The sequence below is a fragment of the Chiloscyllium plagiosum genome, unplaced genomic scaffold (assembly GCF_037043375.1).
Source record: "Chiloscyllium plagiosum isolate Xiang-an unplaced genomic scaffold, Cpla_swu_hap1 HiC_scaffold_16, whole genome shotgun sequence".
NCBI classification, from domain to species: Eukaryota; Metazoa; Chordata; class Chondrichthyes; order Orectolobiformes; family Hemiscylliidae; genus Chiloscyllium; species Chiloscyllium plagiosum.
The window spans coordinates 80,599,061-80,619,607 of record NW_028270154.1 but is presented as its reverse complement, the minus strand read 5'-3'; the positions used below and the strand labels follow the sequence as shown (position 1 = coordinate 80,619,607).

Here is a 20,547-nt window from a genome sequence, read left to right as displayed (position 1 = left end):
GTGTTTTAGCTTTTATTAATAGAGGGATCGAGTTCCGGAACCATGAGGTTATGCTACAGCTGTACAAAACTCTGGTGCAGCCGCACTTGGAGTATTGTGTCCAGTTCTGGTCACCGCATTATAAGAAGGATGTGGAAGCTTTGGAAAGGGTGCAGAGGAGATTTACTAGGATGTTGCCTGGTATGGAGGGAAGGTCTTACAAGGAAAGGCTGAGGGACTTGAGGCTGTTTTCGTTGGAGAGAAGAAGGTTGAGAGGTGAATTAATACAACATATAAGATAATCAGAGGTTAGATAGAATGGACAGGGAGAGCCTTTTTCCAAGTATGGTGACGGTGAGCACGAGGGGGCATAGCTTTAGATTGAGGGGTGACAGATATAGGACAGATGTCAGAGGTAGTTTCTTTACTCAGAGAATCGTAAGGGTATGGAATGCTTTGCCTGCAACAGTAGCCAACTTTAAGTGCATTTAAGTCGTCATTGGACAAGCACATGGACGTACATGGAATAGGTTAGATGGGCTTCAGATTGGTATGACTGGTCGGCGCAACATCGAGGGCCGAAAGGCCTATATTGTGTTGTAATGTTCTATGTTCACTAGTAGTGGGCAAACGGTAATTTTACAGCATGGGATCAGATTATGGCAGATGAAGGATTGACTGAATACAAACAAAATGATAAAGCACTTGTCTAATTTGCTGCATCTGGTCTCACATATTTAAGAAATGGAATTACCTTTTGTTCCACCTATGGGCAGATTGAAATGTGGTGTGTAAGCAGAAAAGTGATTTTCGTTTGTGTTGGCTACCAGTCTTTTCTCAAAATTCCTCTTTGCTTTCTTTAATATATTTTTCATCTCCCCTGTGAACCACCTATATTTTTCTTGGTTCTCAATTGTATTTTCTTCTGGACGCCTATCATAAGTACACATTCTTATTTATCTGAATTTCTACATCCTCTAGGGGCAACACAGTGGCTCAGTGATTAGCAGTGCTGCCTCACAGTACCAGGGACCAGGATTCGATTCCAGCCTCAGGTGACTGTCTGTGTGGAGCTTGCACATTCTCCCTGAGTCTGTGTGGGTTTCCTCTGGGTGTTCCAGTTTCCTCCCACAGTCTAAAGATGTACAGGTCAGGTGAATTGGCCATGCTAAATTGCCTGTAGTGTTCAATGCATTATTCAGGGATAAATGTAGGGGACTGGGTCTGGATGGGTTAATCTTCGGAGGGTCATTGGGAACTTGTTGGGTCAAATGGCCTGTTTCTTCAAACGGCCTTTTATCATCGTTGGAGCTCTGGATCTGATTGTCTTACCTATTGCAGAAATAGGCCTGGACTGTACCCAAACCATTCTATGTTTTAATCATAGAATCTCTACAGTGTGGAAACAGACCATTTGGCCCAACAAGTCCACACTGACCCTCTGCAGAGTATCTTTTAAGGTATCCATTGCTCAGTTGTGTTTTTCCTGCCAATATTTCAATCCAATCTATCGTTACCCATTGATGTCACCTCTCTGCCGATTGATTTTTCTTACTCTGAATTGACCATTGTCAACTCTACCATCATTCTAATCCCTACAAAGTTAGGTTCAGTGTCTTCAAAATGTTTCCACATTGACGCGAGATCCACTTGACCCACTCCATTTCCAAGAACAGAGTCCAACAGTGCATCCTTTCTTTCCAGCTGTTGTACGAAATTCTCCTGAACACAATCAAGGAACACTTGCCCTTAGTTGCTGTAGTAATTGTAATGAGATCAGCTAAGAGGGCCTCAGAAAATATGAATTCTCTGACTGGACATGATTAACAGCTGCAGTCAGATAGCCCTGCCTGATAGATAAGAACAGGAGTGTCAGGCACTCTGAAAGCTGACTCTGAGGGAGCTGGATCAGTGTCAAGGACTGTCCATGTGTAAATAAAAGGTGACTTGGTGACATGGTGAATAATACCTCTGTGGAGTTATTTCAGAGGCAACAAAAGAAAAGTGTGCTCCAGAAGAAATTTGCTTGCAACAGAAGTCTTCGAGTTGGGATGAGCATTATTGGCAACATGCCATTATTTGGAAAGCTTTACTTGATCGATGCTGTCGTCAAAGACTGGGCCGAGTATATGGAAAGAATACATTATTTTTTCCGGGCAAATGACATTGGGGTACTTGAAAAGCAGAGTAATTCTCCCAACAGCTTGTGAACCCACAGCTTTTTCAGTTATTAGGAGCCAGACCTTCCCGAAGGCACCTGGTACCAAAGCCTTTCAAGAATTGAAGGATTTAGTTAAACAATATTACTACCCCAAGCTGTCTCTAATTCTTGGCAATTCAAGAACCAAGGGAATCCATGTCAAGATTTTTGACGAGGTTAAGATGACTGGCAGAAGCATGTGACTTTGATCTAACCTTTAATGAGTTGAGGCAAGACTGTTTGGTGTGTGTGATTAATGAAGTAACATGCAAAAGCACCAACTGGCTGAAGGCCACCTGGACTTCAACAAGCATTATAACTGGCTTTATCATTGGAAAATTTGCCAAGGGGAGCGCATGAGTTGCAGGGTATTCCTGTGGAAATGGACACCCTTACCAGTCCAACTGAGCTTGGGGAACACCACTTGAGTGAAGGCAATTACTCAGGACATATTCTGAACAGAGAAATTCCAGGTCATTACACAGCGAAACCACAAAACAACACCTCACTGCAGCCAAGCGGTGAAAATTTTCTTCAGGATCCAAGCCAGCAAGCCATTGTAGTTGCTGCCAGTATGCGGACTCAACACAATGAAAGAGTCGCACTAGACATAAATTGAGTAAGAGAACACTTAAGCTGGTATCCAGGAGAGTGCACATTCTTGAAAGTTCACATACATCTAGTTTGGAACAGTTAAATAAGAAAATCGGAACCAATCAAATAAATGTCCAGTTAAATTAGAGTCATAGGTAAATGTCCCTACCAGTATATTAGTCCCCTTCCAATTCAGGTGCAATCCATCCTACAGGTCACCTCTACCCTGAAGAGATTCCAATGATCCAAAAATGTGAACCCTTCTCCCATGCACCAGCTCCTCAGCCATGCATTCATCTGCTCTATCCTCCTATTCATAACCTCACTAGCTCATAGCACCTGGAATAATCCAGATATTACTACCCTCAAGGACCTCCTTTTTAAATTCCTGCCTAACTTACTATATTCTCCCTTCAGAATCTCATCCTCTTCCCTTCCTATGTTATTAGTTCCAATGTGTACAATGACCTCCTGCTGGTCCCTCTCCCCTTTGAGAACATTCTGCACCCTCTCTCAGACATCCTTGATCCTGGCACCAGGAAAGCAACATACCATTCTGATGTTTCGCTTCTGGACACCGAAACATCCTTGTGTGCCTCTGACTGGAGGTTTTCCTCTCGCAATCGATGGCTTGGAAACCCAACATACTCCTCATTACATTAGAGCCTAACAGACCACAAACCCTCACAAGGTCTAAGACAAGGCGGTGCTGGCCATAGCTTCAGATAGAATTCAGCGTTGGCCTCGAATACAAAGTGCATATAATTATAAGTTGGACACCACCTGGGAGGCCAAATAGCAAATCCGGATGCATTGAGCAGCCTCTTGCTGGCATATACATCACCAGTGTTGCCATCACTGGAAGACTGTGTAATGGTTTGACGTTTTCTGAAGACACTTACTGTCACAACTGACATACCAGACTTTAGACGCAGAAAGATCACAGTAGAGTCATACAGCATGGAAACAAATCTTTTAGTCTAACCAGTCCATGCCAATTATAATCCCCAACTAAAGTAGTCCTATGTACCAGAGAGCAGAGAGAGATTGTCCCTAGCAAAGTCATTGCTAGATACTGGCTGAATATCACCAAGGTCATCCAGGGGTTTCCAAAATGAAGATCTTGGTTCAGAAATTATACTGCTGGCCAGGATTAGATGCAGACATAGCCATATTGGTTGGGCAGTGCCCAGCTTGCCAATAAGGACAAAATGACTGCCAGCAGCTCCCCCACATTCATAAGAATGTTCAGGTAAACTGTGGACTTGGTGATACATTGTAGGTCCTTTCATGGACTCAATGTTCTGAGTCATTGTGGACGCCCATTCAAATGGCTGTCCATACATACAGTTCATTCGTCAAACATGGGGACGACAATAGAAAAGTTGCGCGCATCTTTTCCAATACACAGACTCCCAGAAGTGTTGGTCACAGATACCAGACCATCATTTACCAGCATGGAATTTGAGTATTTCCTAAAGTTGAATGGTATTCAACATAGAAGGATGGCTCCATACTATCCATCATCCAATCATCTAGCATAAAGAGCAGTCTAAACTTTGAAGGCCCGATTTAAAGAAACAGCTGACAGTTTCACTAGATACCAAGCTGTCCTGTTTCCTGTTTAATTATCGGACCACCCTTCATGCAACTACTGGGATAGATTGCTAATGTGGAGAAGACTCCACACCAGCTTAAATCTGATCTCCCCAGACTGGTATGGGAGGGTAAAACGGTACCAGGAGTGCCAAAGCCGAACACAATGATAGGTTCGTTTCCTGAGGTTTCGCACATGAGATGTGATTCGCGCAGACTAACTTCTGCAAACAGTTAAAGTTTATTAAAGCTTTTACAAGCTAGATGACCCCTTTGTCTCTCTTCGCAATGCAATGTTGCATCAAAGAGGCCCCAGACTAAGGAAACACATTCCCTTTATACAGGTCAGTTGGTAATGCTCACAGGTGCACTGGCCACTACCCCTCCCTTTCCCATAATCACATGTTTACCCCAGGTACGATGGTAGGATGAGGTCATCCTTGGAGATAATGTAAATGTAAATGCCCTCATCCTGGGGAATCATTATGTGGACTATTTCCTGACTCAGTGATTCCCCAAAACAACATAAGTGTGATATGTCCTAGCTTCAGAGCGATCGCTGCGAACGAGCTCTGGCTCTGCTACTTCCCCAGACAATGTAGGTGCTTTAGTATCGGGGGATGATCACGCAAATGAACCTGATTGACTGGGGGATGACTATGAAAGTATTTCTGAATGGATGAGACTGAATGTGAGTTTAATTTGATAATAGTAAGAGAGTAGGAGTAAATGACTGTCTAAATGAAGTGGGAATCATCTGCATTCCTGCATGATTGTCATCCCCACCCACTTCCAGAATGTTCAGCTTCTGGAGAAAGACAGTACAGTTTTAACCCTTTCACATGACATTAATTTCCAGAGAGAGAGTGCAATTTAATCTTTTAATGTTACAACGAGACACCGCTAAGCAAGAGAGATCATTTGCTTCATGGGAAGAAGTTTGCTGTAGGGACCAAAGGAATGGCCCTGCATGGATGAGAGGCATGGTCGATGCAAGGTGACGTCCAGTGATGTGTAATATTTGAGTAGGTACAACAGTCCTGAACATGAACATGGACCATTTGAAAACCCCAAATTTTCCAACAAGGTGGAGCAAAACATGTCCAGCTCCTCAACAGCCTTTCCAACTATTCCAGAACCCATGGGTTCTCCTTTTCTATTAAGCATTGAAGGTATCTTAGAATCTGAAATAGACACGGGGCAGATGTCACTGCCTCGACGCCTTTGCCACCTGACGGAAAGAATGAATTTCTTTTGATATGCTTGGGTGCATGAGGCAAGCTACTATGCATTACACCCTGCCTGTGTGAGTAACCTGAGTGTGGAGGAAACTAGAGAAAGTGAGGACTGCAGATGCTGGAGAGTCAGAGTCGAAAAGTGTAGCATTGAAAAAGCACAGTGGGTTAGGCAGCATCGAGGAACAGGATAGTCGATGTTTAGGGCATACTTTTCAATTATGGAAGAACCTGACCCAGTGCTAAATCTGAGGAGGAGCAACAGGAAAAAGAATTAGCCTAACTCCTTGGACTCCGAGGAGGAGGGATGTAGTGAGTGTAACGACGTCAGCCAGGTGGAGCTCATGAGTTCCCTGACCAGGGAGTCAAGGACCCTCCACGTGTAAATATAAGGTGACTTGGTGACGTGATTGTGGTCTCGGCGGAGTTATTTCAGTTGCCTTTTAAACCACCAGTATCCCAGTTTATATTTGAGTAAGTCCTCCATTATAGGTAGTCTATAAAGCCAGCATCTTTCCATAATTTTCCTGCAGTTGTGTTTCTCCACATCCTTCCCAATAGTTTGAGGTCTACAGACTACACCGAACAATGTAATTGCGTCTTTTTGTTCCTTACCGCTGGCCAAATTGATACTGTCTTCGAATTTTGAGACATCCTCTTACTACACTGCAATGCTCATCTTAACCTATATTACTACCCCTACTCCTTTCCTCTGAGCACTTTGTACCCAGAATATTCCACAGCCAGTCCTGACCTTCCTTGAGCCGGGCCTCTGTTATCACAACATCATCGTATTTTCATGTAGTAATCTGTACCTGTAACACCCCAATCTTTTTGAAATATTCTGTGCATTCACATACTTGCACTGGGGTAATTGTGGTTTTGATTACTTACTATGACTTCAGCTGTTAAATATTCTCTCTGCTTGTACCATCTGACTTCCCAAGTATTTTTGTGAACACTGGTATTCTTGATTGATATTTGTTCATACCTGTTTGTTCCTACAATCCTAACTTAGTTTAAAGCGCTCCTAACAGCAATAACACAATGTCCTGTCAGGAACTCAGTTCACACTTAAAATTTACTGATGAACAACGGATCTGTTGGCAAAAATGCAGGACGTCTTCATCATCAATAATTTTTGTTGTTCTTCCTGATCAGTTTATGCTTTCTGAGCCCTGAAAGGTGGAAAAAGCAAGATTACCATTGTGGTATCGTGAAAAATGGGAGAACCAGTGGGACAGATAGGTTGGTGTTCTTGTAAGTGGCAAAGTACAAGATTCATACTTAAACCATTTGCATTTGTAAATCAGTAGGAGTTAGATAAGGAGAGGTGTAATTTGAGAAGGAAGGTTTGATATATAAATATAATAATCCACAATGGTTTCACCTTTCTACAGGCTATGACTGTAGCAATGGCTGCAACAGTGATGGCTGGCATCACCTCTTTTCTATGGACAGGACATGCAAGCAAAATTATTTCCCCAGTTAGCACTGTCTGTTTCTGGATTATGCCACCTCTAACGAGAGGAAACTGCTCCATTGGATGTTGTGCCAAATGTTTGGGTGATGTGGCTGTTATAGTTGATTAAGCTCCTCTGTATATAAACTGAGAGGTGGGTGTGAGATTTGCAGTAATATTGAAGTTGTGGGGATTTAGTGGAGCATTTGAATGTCAGGTATGCATCATGATTGTTGGCAGGAGATTTATGGATTGAAGCGAATTGACAATGTTATGGGGCAATCATGCAATTGGTAAGACGTGGCATTTGAAATTACAGTCATTAATGTAACCTCGCATGATAGTCCCTTAAATTTTTTTGCGGTCCAGTATTCAAATGGTACTAGCCTTCAGTGTTCTCGCTCCCTTCTGGGCATATATCTAGAGAGTGGCCTAATCCTCTCACCATACAGCTGAGCACAACCTGGAAGTTCCTATATAGGCCAAGGATCAGTTGGGCCATTTATGCTACTATGCATATTTGCTGCATGAATATATGAATGGTCTGAGACAAAATTACAATGGTTGTATCCTCTAATGTCACTACATCTGGGCAGAAGGTCCAGGTTCAGATTCCAATTGACAATCCGATATGTCATGTTGTTTCCACACAGGTTATTTAAAATGTAATTTTAGAGGTACATTGCTTCTGGCATTCTGAATAAATGACATCTCTCCTCATCCCCACCCATTCCAATAACAAATCCATTGCAGCATCTGAAATACATGGAACTAGCTATCTCCCAACTGTGCTGTTCTTCTGCCTATCCAGATCAGAGTCACTTCTGGCATAATTGCCAAAACACACTTTAGCCACAATGCATTTGGCCTTTTAAGAGGTTCAGTTTATCTTTTAAGTCGTACTGAATCGTTTTATTATGTGCTAGCCACTCATGTTTTTCTCTCACCAAGATATCTTCAGAAAACTGCAACAGTGTAAGACAGAACTAGAGCAATCAACAGAATTATTTAAAATAAAATCCTCTGGCTATGTAGTAACCTTTTTTCGCTATGTTGGCTATTATGGTGTCATTTTCTGTATTACAGTATTCCAATTTGCAGGTGTGTATGAATAATGTTTCAAATGTGTTACAAAATAGTCCAGATGAATGTAGCAGAAATCTGAAATGAAAACAGAAAAGGCTAGAAAAACTCAGCAGGTCAGGCAGTGTTGGAGAGAGAAACAAGAGTTAGCATTTAACCTAGTGGACTTTCTTTCTCCATTTAAGCTGCCTAACCTATTGAATCTTTCCACCTTCCTGTTTTTTTTCAAAACACATTAGACTTTTGTTTCTCTGAGAGATGGACATACATAGATCTAGGCTCCTCTGCACTTTTTCAGACCATTGTGGTTCAGGATGTTCATGTTAACAGATGGACAAAAAACTCTGCAACTTGACCCGAATGCTACTTCAGTTTGAATGTTAAGAGAACAATACTTGTTCTGTTGGTCTTTGCTGACATTAAATTAATAATAGAGCTTAAATTTCTCATGGTCCACTGAATGAGTGAAATTACCACCCCCAGTATAGAGGGATTGTCTTATGAGCAAAGGCTGAACAGATGGGGACTCTTCATACTGGGGATTAGAAGAATGGAAGGTGATCTCATTAAAATTTATAGGATTCTTAAGGGGCTTAACAGGGTAAATGCTGAGAGAATGTTTCCCCTATTGGGAGAATCTAAGAGCAGAGGGCAGAATCTTGAGAGTAAAGGGGCACAGTTTAAGATAGAGATGAGGATGAATTTCTTTTCTGAGGGTTGAAAGTCTTTGCAACTCCTTGCTACAGAAAGCTGTGGGGCAGCGTTATTCTGTATATTTAAGACTGTGATGGATTTTTGATCAGCAGGGGAATCAAGGTTACAGGGAAAATGCAAGAAAGTGAACCTGAAGAACGTTGGATCAGCCAGAATCCTGTTGACTGGCAGAGAAGGCTCAAGCCTACCCCTGTTCCTATTTCTTATGCTCTTATGCTTTTATGGTCTTTTGGACACAAAATCAAGGTACCATATTAAATTGATGCACACTGCATAATTTGTTTTTATTTTATATATCTTTTGGAAATTACAACTGGTTTCCTTTCTTCAAAATGCTGGACTATATTTCAATGAACACTGATAACAATTGCCATCTTGCCCACGGGGCCAGTCATGGCTCACCTTGGAGAATGAGTTTTAGAGAGGGAATATCTTATCCTAATCCAACGTCAATTCACTGTGATCAGGCATAGTACCTGAACTAGATTCCTTCTGCTCACTCAGTGGTACAGAAATCAATTGTAACATGACACAACTTCAACTAAACTCTCCTAAAGCAGTAGACGACGAAATAAATCTTTCATCCGTGTAGAAAACATTTCAACAAGCACTTCAAGGTGACTTCTTAAAATGTGAAAGAAGCTTTGGAAATGCAAGTTTATTCATTACTTTTCTTAAACCTGACCTGTATGATTCAATTATATTTTGCTTTCGCCAGCTGCACAAATGATCTCTTATATTCATTATTCAAAAAGGACTAAATTGGAATAGGCTCATTGTGTAAAATAGATCTAAGTAGGAAAGGATTTACATTTTTATAGCGGCTTATCGTTCGTCAGAAAATTCTCAAAGGTCTTCACATACAGTGAATTCTCTGAGGAGCAGTCTTTGTTGTGTATTGGGATGGAGTATAGTAGTTATGGCATTTGTCTCACCACTGCAGCGTGACGCTAAATAGTAAAATAATGTGAATTAAAGCAATTGCAGTAGCTGTCACGAGCTAAACTATTTTGATACAGAACTGTCAATCAGAATATTAACAAAAGCAATGTAAAGGTAGTTGCACTCCATATTAATGGCATCTAATATCTTAGTTTTTCAGAAAATGCTAATTTACATATAACAGGATGTATCTTGGTTTAAAAAAAGTGTGTTAATGACAATATTAATGCACAGATCGGCCACAAAGTTCACAGACGTAAAAACTAAATTAAGAAATGAATCTTCGAAATGTGCTGGTTGATTTATATCACTTTACTGTCTGCGTTACACAAGTATTTCATTCATACTCTTCCTGATACCTTTAGAAATGTGCTGGATTTTACATTAATTGTCCATGAAACTCCCAAGAAAATTTTGCCTGGAAAGTAACAGCATTAAATATCTTACATGATAGTTGTTAACGTAATGAAATCAATTTTCTAGCCCTGAAAGGAAGCAATTGAAATGACCTTATTTCCATTGTAAATTTTTTTTTAGATTTTAGTTAATATTTTTCCCTTTCAATCCAATTTTTCTTTTTTCTTTCTTTATTGCCTAATTTTACTAATACGTCTTCATTTTCAATTGCTAATCCAGTTCATTAAGTCTTGCATCTTATTTGTTAAGGAGATAGACTGCTGACCCATGATTCATTGAAGTCCCAGATTCTCATTGTACTCATCACCCCATTATAAGTTTGCATTTCCAACAAGTAATGGAACAAAAATATTCAGAGTTCATGGGTGCTGAACAAAGTGTAATGGCACATATTATAAGTTGCCTGCCCTTACAAGATCTGACCTAATCACCTGTGTCTAAATTCAAGCAAGAGTTTTCTCGGGCTGATTAATTATCTGATAAAAGGAAAGTTGGAGGTGTGGTAAAAAGCAAGAGGAAAACCTTAAAACGGAGTTTGATATAGATGGGCTGAACAGTGGCAAGTGGAATTTAATCCTGAAAAGTGTAAAGTGATGCATTTTGGGAGGACTAACAAGTCAAGGGAGTGCGTGTTGAATGTGGGGCTTGAGAAAGCACAGAGGATCACAGGGAACTTGGTGTGAATGTCCATATATTCTTGAAAGCAGCAAGACAAGTAGATAGGGTGTTTGAGAAGGCATAAGAGAACTTGTTTAATTAGTCTGAATATATAAGCAAGGAAATTATGATGAAACTTTATGTAATATTAATAAGGTCACAGCTGGAGTGCTGTGAGCAGTTCTGATCGCAACACTATAGAAAAGTGATTACCTAGAGAGAATGCAGAAGAGATCCAACAAAATGCTTGATAATAGGCCTAGACACAGTGGGCCAAACAACTTTTTTCTATAATATAAAGTGTCTATGACTCTTTCTGAAACATTCTTGCCTTCTTTCTATTGGACAACTTGTCAACTTATCCTACTAATTTATTCTTCCTAATCTCTTCTGTAAGAGGCTGGGGGAGTTTATAGTTTGGCATGTTATCCAAATGCAAGTTGTTCTCTATTACATAGGAATACACAATCTCTATCCTTATCACTAACATTACATACATTTTAATTTGGAATTTGCCAAAGTCATTAAGGAAACCAATATCTAATATGAAACATGTAATTTTCATAATTCTCAGCAATTTTCAGACCTAATTTGTGTTCTTGCTCACCAGTAGCATCTGTTCGAAACCAGGATTAGCAACATATGGCAGATGATGTTGAACCTTTTGAGCCCAGCAGTGCTGTAGACATAATATGTCAAACAAACCCAACACTGCAAAACCCTAACTGTCAAAGCAATGTGATGAATAATACAGTATGGCAAAATGTAGGGTACGGGGTATATGTGGAAGCTAATAGTTTGGTTGCCAGATGATCTCTTCTGATCGTTGCACCACAATAATGATAGAATTTTTCAAAGAATATCCCTGAGTAATGAGGAAACCTAAGCATTTTTTTTCTTGAAAGAAGACAACTAAGGAATTATTTTATAGATATCACTGGATGAAATCTAGTGAGGTTCTTGGCTGCAGGAAACCAGGTGAGTGTTTTTCTTTTACTGAGAGGAACCCAAAATGTCAACTTCCAGACATCAGGATGAAAATTGGGTGTTAAATTGGTGGCAGGTTAAAGGTAGATTGTTGTTCTTGATGGCAAGTGGTGGGAACCTATTTTAAATGCATTAGCATGTGATGAATGGTTATTAAAATACATGGTCAGCACATTAAATTATACCTTTACAATTAAGTTGACAGCAAATGAATAACACATGCCTTCAAATTCAGGGTTAGTTAAAGTAATGTACTCTGAGCAAGGTGGTCATCCGAGTGAATTAAAATGTGTAAACGTAGATAAATCCCTGGGACCTGATCAGGTGTACCCCAGAACATTGTGGGAAGCTAGGGAAGAGGATGGTCCCTTGTAGAGATATTTGTATCATCAACATCCAAGGGTGAGGTGCCGGAAGACAGAAGTGTAGCTACTATTGTGTCATCATTTAAGAAAGACTGCAAGGAAAAGCCAGGAAACTATAGATCGGTGAGTCTGATGTCTTTGTTGGGTAAGTTTTTGGAGAGGATTCTGAGAAAGAGAACTTAAATGCATTTGGAAAGGCGAGGACTGATTAAAGATAGTCAGCATGACTTTGAATGTGGGAAATTTGATTAAGTTTTTGGAAGAAGCTACCAAGAAAGTAGATGACAAGGTATTGGTGAGACCACACCTGGAGTATTGTGCACAATTTTATCCCCTTATTTGAGGAAAGATGTAGTGGCATTGGAGACCGTTCAGAGGAGGTTCACTGTTTGATCCCAGAGATGGGATTTGTCATATGAGGAGAAATTGAACAATTTAGGCCTGTACTCTCTGGAACTTAGAAGAATGAGAGCAGAGGCATTCAATATGATAAAAGGTATGGAGGCTTCTTTTTGTGGGGCACTCTAGGATGAGAGGTCATAGTCTTAGGGTAAGGGATAGCAAATTTGAAACAGAGTTGAGGAGAAACTACTTCTCTCAAAGGGTTATGAATCTGTGGAATTCACTGCCTCAAAGCGTAGTAGGTGATGGTACAGTAAGTAAATTTAAGGAAGAGTTAGATTTTTAATTGGTAATGGGTTGAAGGGATATGGAGAGAAGGCAGGAAAATGGGGATCAGGAGCATATCAGTCATGATCGAATTGCGGAGAAGACCCGATTGATCAAATGGCCTAATTCTGCTCCTATATCATATGAACTTATGCACTTGTCTATTTGGGCTTCAGCAAGACCTTTGACAAGTCCTATATGATAGACTGGTTAGAAAAGTTAGATCACATGGGATCCAGGGAGAAATAGCCAATTGGATACAATATTGGCTTGATGGTTAAAAACAGAGGTTGGAGGTAGACAGTTGTTCAGACTACAGGTCTGAGACAGCAGTGTGCTGCAAGAATTGGTTCTGTGTTCACTGTTGTTCATCATTTATATCAATAATTTGGATACGAATATGGGCGGTATTGTTAGTTAATTTGCAAATGACATCAAAATTGGTAGTATAGTGGACTATGAAAAAAGTTATCGAAGAGTACAACAAGATCTTGATCAGATTGGGTCAAGAAGTGGCAAATGAAGTTTATTTTAGATAAATGCGAGGTGTTGCATTTTGGTAAGGCAAACTAGGGCAGGATTTACACAGTTAATGGTAGGACCCTGGGAAGTGTTGCTGAACAGAGGGATTTAGTGGAGCAGGTTCATAGTTTCAGGGTGGTGAAGAAGAAATTTGACATGCTTGTCTTTATTGGTCAGAGCACTGGTTAAATGTCATGTGGCTGTACAAGACATTTGTAGAATACTGCACATAATTTTAGTCACTTTGCAATAGGAAAATGTTGTTAGGGTATAGAAAAAAAATTACAAGGATATTGCCATGACTGGAGAGTTTGAGTTATAAGGATAGGATGGGATTTTTTTCCCTCAAGTGATGGAGGTTGAGGGGTGATCGTATAAAGATTTATGAAATCATGAGTGACATAGATAAGGTGAATAGCCAAACTCTTTTTCCAAAACTTAGAGGGCATACATCTAAGATGAGAGGGGGAAGATTTAAAAGAGACCTGAGGGGCAGCTTTATCATACAGAGGATGGTTTGTAGATGGGAGCAACTGCCAAAGGAAGTAGTAAAGGCAGCTACAATTATAGCATTTGAAAGGCATTTGGAAATGTATGTGAATAGGAAAGGTTTGAGGATATGGGCCAATGTGACTAGTTCAGATAGGATACCTGATCGACATGGATGGGTTGGACCAAAGGGTCTGCTTCCATGCTGTATTCCTCTATGATTCGATGCACTTGGAGTGAATCGGTGCTGCTTCACTTGTATGGGGAAGTCTGTTGCACCAGGGGAGAGAAGGTTGAACTGTTGCACTGAGTCTAGGGAACTCAGGCCATCTATCTGTGAAAGAAAGGATAACAGCTGGTTAGGCATGGCTGTGTGTATGCTGGAGGATGGTTGTCATCCAGGAAGATCAGGGCATGGCAGACCAAGGCAGGGAGATCTGATAATAGCAAGCCTCAGAGGGTCTGTGAGTGACAGTTAGAGTCATAGAGTTGTACAGCATGGAAACTCAGGCCAACTGACCAGATATCCTAAATTAATCTCGTCCCATTTGCCATATTTGGCTCAATATCCCTCTAAATCCTTCCTATCCGTATGCCTTTTAAATGTAGTAATTGTACCAGCCGCCACCACTCTGGCAGTTTATTCCATACACACACCATCCTCTGTGCAAAAATAGTTGTCTCCTTAGGTCCCTTTTAGGTCACTTTAAACCTATGCCCTCTAGTTTTGGACTCCCCCATCCTGGAGAAAAGACCTTGGCTATTTATCCTATTCATGCCCCTCATAATTTTACAAACCTCTACAAGGCCTTCTTCTTGGCATGGACAAGTTTGACCAAAGTGTCTCTTTCCGTGCTGTCCATTTCTATGACTCACCCCTCAGCCTCCGATGATCCAGGGAAAATAACCCCAGCCTATTCATCTTCTCCCTACAGCTCAAATGCTCCAACCCTAGCAATGTGCTTGAAAAATATTTTCTGAACTGTTTCAAGTTTTGCAACATTATTTTTATAACAGGGAGACTAGAATTGAACACCGTATTTCAAAAGTAATCTAATCAATGTCCTGTACAGCCCCAACATGACCTTCCAACTCCCAAATTCAATGCACTGACCAATAAAGGCAAGCATACCAAACACCGTCTTCACTATCCTGTCTATCTGGGTCTCCACTTTCAAGGAACTATGAACTTGTACTCCAAGGTCACTTTGTTCAGCAACACTTCCCGGGACCTTACCATTCAGTGTATAAGTCCTGCCCTAATTTGCCTTATCAAAATGCAGCACCTCACGTAAATTGAACTCCATCTGTCACTCCTCAGCCCATTAGCCTGAGGAAGTTTTACTGAAGGAAGCTCAAACATGACAGAGAAGGGATCAAGGGTGATTGGGGATAAGTCAAATATGAGGTGAGTGCTGGAAAAGCACAACAGGTCAGGCAGCATCTGAGGAGCAGGAAAATTAACATTTTGAGCAAAATTGAATTGAATTTATTGTCATGTGTACCAAGGCACAGTGAAAAGCTTTGAGAGTGAAGAAGCTCCGATGACAATGATTTTTGTGATGATGCTTAGTCAGCAACCAGCAGCAACTTGCCCATGTCGCCCAAGTATCCTAACGGACATCAGCCAGCATCAAGACAACCAGTTGTCAGCCAAAAGCAACCAAGAATAGCACATACCTCTTCAGATGGTATGTGATCACCAGATCAGGATGAGTTGACAAACTTATAACTTGTATCAAAGTTTGAATTATTAATTTTGTTAACTCTGTTTTTACATGTCTGTATAGTTACTGAATTGACAACACATGCCTATGTAAAATATTTCTTTGGAATTTAAAGGGGAATTTTGTATAATGTCTTGTGGCAGCAGTGCAATACACATTTAAAAGATATACTTATGATGTCATCACCTAATGGTAGAAAAGTCTCAATTTCCATCTTACTGAATCCTTTTTCAGTATGACACTGTTAAAATCATGCTATAGGCAAAAGTGAGGACTGCAGATGCTGGAAACCAGAGTTTAGATTAGAGTAGTGCTGGAAAAGCCCTTCAGGGCTTTTGCCCGAAACGTTGATTTTCTGCTCCTCAGATGCTGCCTGAACTGCTGTGCTTTTCCAGCACCACTCTAATCTAAAAGCATACTATAGTACATTGAGTTGCTTAGCTTGAGCCAGACATGCAAATACTATTTTCAGTACAGATTCTAGCATCTGCAGTAATTTGTTTCTATATGCAAATGCCTGTGATTGTAATGTACATATGTAAATACCTAGTGTATAATAAAGGTTCGTGGAATTACCACATTCAACAAGAACCACATTTCATTTATGTTTTACAGGAGTCCACGTCATGATAGTGAACATCATCATCTCTCATATAATATCACATCAATCTTCAAGCCATTTTCTCCCAAAGAGACTGAGAGGCTTGAAATTGTCCAGACTCCTGCTACCTGCTGTGAATGTGAAAATCCAGGCCAATGTTTCAGGACCTTACATCAAAACTGGGAGCACTGAAAATCAGGAGAAATTTAATGACAGAAGGGTTAGTCCTATAGGAGCAAAGAAATGGTGATGCTAGGGAAAGAAAAATAAAAAACAAATTGTGACTAAGGAAGTGTGCCACTATGTGAAACTGAAAATAAGGGGAAAACTGCAACATGAAAAAAATGAAACAGAATGTAGAACAGAGTTTATGTTTTGAAATTGTTGAACTCAACTGTTAAGAGTTTAATTGAAAGATAAGGTGCTATTTTTCAAGCTTAAATTGAGCTTCACTCAAACAGTGCTGCAGGCCAAGAGCAAAGCTGCCAATGTGACAGTAATATGGAGAATTAAAACGATAGTGCTAAGAGCTTGAGATCGTGACTGCAGACTGAATGGAAGGAAGCCACACTGTGAACAGTGAATATGGAGACTAAATTGAAAGTATACAAACTTCTGCTTCATTTAGGAGAAGTTGGGGGATGTGGGGAGAAAGAAGGTAAAAGGATAGACATTGCATCCACTGTAGTTGCATGGAAAGGTACTGTGGGAAGGGCAGTGGGTGTTGGGGATAGTTGAGGAGTGGATTAGGGTATCAAGGAAGGAACGATCCTTCCAAAATGCTGAAAGGGTGCTCCAGTCTGATTTCTAAATTCCCAAAAGAGTAACTTCAACACAACTGAATAAAGTGTTCAAAGCAATATATGTATTATACAGACACATATGACATAGAATTTGTATGATATATATGTATATATAATGATTGGACACCTGTGCAGCTTTTAGAGGTCTTGCCCTTATGCTTCTACCACTATATCCTGAAGAAGCTGGAAATGTGTTGCTGGAAAAGCGCAGCAGGTCAGGCAGCATCCAGGGAACAGGAGAATCGACGTTTCGGGCATAAGCCCTTCTTCAGGAATAAGCCATTCCTGAAGAAGGGCTTATGCCCGAAACGTCGATTCTCCTGTTCCCTGGATGCTGCCTGACCTGCTGCGCTTTTCCAGCAACACATTTCCAGCTCTGATCTCCAGCATCTGCAGACCTCACTTTCTCCTCAAAGATATCCTGAAGAAGGGCTTATGCCTGAAACATCAATTCTCCTGCTCCTTGGATGCTGCCTGACCTGCTGCGCTTTTCCAGCAACACATTTTTCAGCTACCACTATATCTTGGCTAACCACACATCTTCAGCTGAGGTGATAACAACCTGCAGTGTGCTGTGCCTCAATCCCTGAGTTGACCTTGATTGCTGTTCTCTGGCAGTCTGAGAGCAAGAGGACTTGGCCTGCTGAGGGTCTTCTACATAGATGTCAAGGACACAGAAACCAGTCTTTTAGCACTCCCTGCAGTTATGGTGCTTTTATCCTGTAAACAAACAGAAGTTTGAAGTATCATCTCAGTGAACATAAAATCCCTTTAAGAACTGTATCAGAGCATTGAGTCAACTAACTTCAGATTTCAGGTTCCTCTCGGTTGGAGTAGGAAAACTCAATAAGCTGCAGCACTATAGTAGAGAAATTTGGTTAAGTCTTATGTGGATGTTTTCCTTACAGGGCCTTTCGTGTATTCAAATTGAAGACCATGATATCTGGCTGAATCTAGATCAAGAACCCAGAAGCATACATAGTAGACAATCTTCCCAGAGTCAGCTAACTAAGAACCTGCTTCTTAGAGTTCCATTCAGTTAAGGATGCTAGGATTCTGTGGTGGTATTGTGATGGACTGCACCAATGTCTAGCCACCAGCCCCACCAGAGAAAGTAGGTAGGAAAAGGTTGTGGTGTGACCATGGAGGCACTAACTGTGAAAAGTTATCAAAATGTCAAAAATAGATGTTACCACACATGTCACGCCCTTGGTGTAAGGAAAATACCTGTTTTCAGGATGTTCTGCCGCTATAGCTGTGATTCTGTGGCACCCACAACCCCTAGCTAAGAGTGGGAATTTTAAGGGTAACTAACTGACTTCCTGACTGTACATAAAATCTATGTACAAGTTACAATTGTCATAGCATAGTATGAGTTAGAGACATTAAATAGCAAGTGCATTAAATTACAAATCTGGAACACAAACAGAAAGTGCAGGAATAGCTCAGGAGATGTGGCAGCACCTGTGATGAGAAAGTAAAGTTAACGTTTCAGGTCCAGTACTCAATCTCCTACCCCTTTCAGCTTTGCTGAGTTTTTCTAGCAATTTATGTTTCTGCTTCTGATTTCTAGCATCTGCAGTCTTTTTTTAAAACTACAAATCAGCATCTTCAACTTTAGAAATAACCTGCCTCTATACTTTGGGTTGTCATCAGGAAACATTTATTTATGACTATTTTTTGTAGTCTAGATAGGTGCAGCAACTAACTTTCATATCAGAAAATTCTGCCAATAGTACTGTGATATACAGTCAGATGGTTTGGTTTAATGACAATGATTGAGGAATAGCCAGAAGATCGAGACTCCTATCCTATTGTTCAAATGGTGCTTTGCAATCATTTGCATCCACCTGAACAAACAGGTTTAGTAGCTCAACTGAAAGGAACTCTGACTCACAACAGTCCCCAAATAATAGAGGTTATATCATCAGAATAGATAATTTGCCTCAAACAATTCATGCAAATTCGGATTGAAATCCACAAATCATTCTAATCACATTGATCCACCTTGTTCCTTCAATCACCAAGTGCTGAAATGTCAGCCTACCTTATGTGGTTAAATGCAGTTTAAACCCACAACCTTCTAATTAAGAAGAGACTGGCTCATGCTTATGCTTCCTTTGGGTGGAAAGTGTAAAATACTTCAAACAGACAATGCATAAATGTAAATGCTGAGTATTTCAAGTTTAAGTTTAATTTCCTTCATATTTGTAATGAGGTAATACAAATGAAACAAAGGATCTCTGTTCAATAATCTTTGGGTTATCCATGTTTTCAAATACCATGTTACAATTCTGGTGTGATTGACGAGATTCCACAGTATAGGCACTAAGTCATTGCAGGCGAGGCTGAAAGGCACCTGTCAGATGAAGCAGATTGTGAAGGATTTGAAACTGGCAGTGTCCACAAGGGAGGCCAAAGCTGTTCAGATACCATTGGAGGCTCAGGCAATGGAAAGAAATTGGACCTTTAGACCAGTCATTAGCTCCTCATGTATATTCCCTTGATGCTATGGAGGAAGGGAGCAATACTATTGGTTGGATATTCTATTTGCCAATGAGTAGAAAGCTAGATAGATTGGGAAAGATTGGAAACAGTGTGATTTGCTGATTGAAGAAAGATTGAGGACAGTTATTTATGCTGTCTCAATGAAAGTGCGCAGGTAGATTTTGTGATGGAACGTGTGTGTGTGTGTGTATTTGAAAAAGCTTTTTTTGAGACAGTAGCAATCTGTCACAGCTACAGTGGAAGTTTATGGGTAGAAGCAAGCCAAAGTGGATGACCTGGTCTGCATCCCTAGAGCTGGTGGAATTCTTCTGGATCTTTTCCTTCAAATCAACTAGGAACAGGCAGTTGAAAGATTACTCAATGGAAGCAGTGAGGCTTAATAGTGACAAATCTCAAGGTGTTTGATTGCACCATCCAGATCATAGGGTAAGTTGGGACTCCTAAGGCCAAGAAAGAGGAGACTGATGGTATAGATGAGAACGTAAATCTCTGCTGAAGAGGCAGATGGGTTAGATTGCTGCACAACAAGTGCAGATCCAGTACTTCTTGTCCTATCCCCAAGGTGAGCCTCATGGCCAATTTCATGCAAGGAATGCTCCAAAAACATGTTGGAATTGTGACAGGGCTGAGCACTTCAAACAAAACCGCCCTGAACAACTACAGCATCATTGCCATCAGGTACAGACATCCCATCCAGTATAACAAGCTTTCCCTTCTCACCAGACTTTAGACTGGTTGGGCCTCACAGATGCAGGCTGGGGTTGGCAGTGGTGACAAAGTTTCTTCAGGAAGAGACTCAATATTATGTGGAGTGGTAGGTACTTACCTTACACTGAGTGCGAACTTTGCCAAGGTAGAAATGTCATGCCTAATTTACACAGGAACAGCAGTGTCAGCTGCTACTCACCAGTTTTTGCTGAAGATCTTGCTTGAGGGGTGTGAGCTGTTTGCTGTCTCTTCCCTCATACACATTTCTACTTCTCAGGGCTCAGACATC

At 40.7% G+C, this 20,547-nt stretch overlaps 1 long non-coding RNA gene across 1 annotated transcript in view; it reads left to right on the top strand.

The window, feature by feature from the left end:
• Positions 1 to 16,527, top strand: part of LOC148147585 (uncharacterized) — a 32,378-nt gene extending 15,851 nt beyond the window's left edge. The window contains exon 2 of the long non-coding RNA XR_015759821.1: positions 16,254 to 16,527. This is a non-coding gene — a long non-coding RNA (uncharacterized LOC148147585). The remainder of the gene's footprint in view (positions 1 to 16,253) is intronic.
• Positions 16,528 to 20,547: the final 4,020 nt, after the last annotated feature.